Genomic DNA, 2,241 nt, shown 5'->3' with positions numbered 1-2,241 from the left:
TTGAAAAAGCTATTATTCCCCATTGAATAATGTTGGCTCCCTTGTAAAATATCAGCTGAATAGAGATGTTTTCCTTAGTCTATGTAAAAGTATATTAATTTTGTTGATATTTTGGAAGAACCAACTTTTAGATTTGTTGATCTCTGTATAATTTTTTAATTCTCAATTTCATTTATCTCTGCTCTAATCTTTATTTCCTTCCTTCTGCTAGCTCTGGATTTTATTTGCTCTTCCTTTTATGGTTTATTGAGTAAAATTTGGTTATTGATTTCACGTTTCTTTTTTAAAATGTAGGTGTTACAACTCTGAGCACTGCTGTTGATATATCACATCCATCTTGTTATATTTTTTGTTTTCATTCGTCTCTAAACATTTTCTAATTTTCCTCATGATTTGTTCTTTGATTCATTGGTTGGTAAATACTGTGTTGTTTAATTTCCAAATATTTGTAAAATTTCTAGTTATTTTTGTTACTGATATCTTATTTCATTCCATTGTGGTCAGTGAAGATACTTTGCATGATTTCAATCTTTGTAAGTTTATTGAGCTATCTTATGGACTAACATATCATCTATGCTGGAGAATGTTCCATGTTTACTTGAGAAGAATGTGTATTCTGCAATTTTTGAGAGAAGAGTTCTCTATAGTTTTTGCTTATACTTTTGTTCAAATCCTCTATTTCTTCCCTTGATATTTGCTCTAGATGTTTTATCCTTTATTTAAAGTTGGGTTTTAAAATGCCCAACAATTTTTGTGGAATTGTCTCCCTTTAATTCTCTCAGTGGTTGCATTGTGTATTTTGGAGCTCTGTTGGTTGGTGTACATATATTTATAATTGTTATATCTTCTTGTTTAATTTTTAAATCAATGTATACTGTTCTTTCTATTTTGTAACAGTTTTTGACTTAAAGTCCGTTTTGTCTTATATAAGTATATTTACCTCAGATCTCCTTTGGTTATTACTTACATGGAATGTTTTCTCCCATCCTTTCAGTTTCAACTTATTGTGTATTTTGATCTGAAGTGAGTGTCTTGTGATCTAAAGTGATCCAACAATATAGTTGGATCATTTAAAAAAAGTCCATTCTGCCAATCTCTTTCTTTGGATTGGAGAGTTTAATTCATTGTATTTAATGTAATTACTGATACAGAGGGGCTTACTCCTACCATTTTGCTTTTGTTTTCTGTATGTCTTATATCTCCTTTGTTTCTAGTTTCCTGAATTATCACCTTCTTTTGTGTTTAGTTGCTATTTTGTAGCATATCACTGTGTTTACCCTCTGTTTTCCTTTTCTGTATTTTAAAAAGATATTAACTTAGTGGTTACCATGGGGATTTACAATTAACATTCTTAATTTAGAACAACTTAGTGTAAATTGAAACAACTTCAATAGTATACAAAATCTCTATTATTTTTTAGTTTCATCTTTATACATCATGTCCCATTAACAGATTTATAGTCATTATTTTATGCATTTGTTTTAAAAATTATATAGAATATTAAAAAAGACTTGAAAAAATGTGATACTTGCTTTTATATTTACCTATGTAGTTACCTTTATTGGAGTTATTTCTTTATGTGGTTTTGAGTTGCTTTCTACTGTTTTTTAGTTTGTATCTGAAGGTGTCTTGTTTTAAAAGTGTATCTTGAAGTACAGCTTACCAAACATGAACTTTTAAAGCTTTCTTTCTTTTTCTTTTTTTAATTTGGGAATGTGTAATTTATCCTTAATACTTGAAGGGAATATTCCAAGTTATAGAATTTTTGGTTGACAGTGTTTTTTTCTTTCAGAACTTTAAAATGCATCCTAAGTTCTTCTGACATCCATGGTTTATAATGAGCTATCCGCTGTCAAACTTATTGAGGATCCCTTGTAAATGATGAATTGCCTTTCTCTTGCTGCTTTCAAACATTCACTTTGCCTTTTGACAATTTGAATCATAGTGTGTCTTGGTGTGAATATCTTTGTATATTTCCTTGATGAAGTTCACTGAGCTTTTTGAATGTGTATATTTGTCTTTAGTGAAATTTGGGAAGTTTTCAAACATATTTCTTCAAATAGTCTTCCTGCCCCTCATTCCTCACCAGAATTCTCTATGTAGGCATTCTTGATGTTGTTACACAGGTCTTTAGGCTCTGTTCTTTTTTGTTGTCATTCTTTTGTTTTCCTGCTCTTCAAACTGAATCATTTCATTTGATATGTCAAGTTCACTGATTATTTTTTCCACCTCCTCAAATCT

The sequence above is a fragment of the Colobus angolensis genome, unplaced genomic scaffold (genome assembly GCF_000951035.1).
Source record: "Colobus angolensis palliatus isolate OR3802 unplaced genomic scaffold, Cang.pa_1.0 Scaffold625, whole genome shotgun sequence".
Classification (NCBI taxonomy): Eukaryota; Metazoa; Chordata; class Mammalia; order Primates; family Cercopithecidae; genus Colobus; species Colobus angolensis.
The sequence above is the reverse complement of the archived record's forward strand: the minus strand, read 5'-3'. Positions refer to the sequence as shown.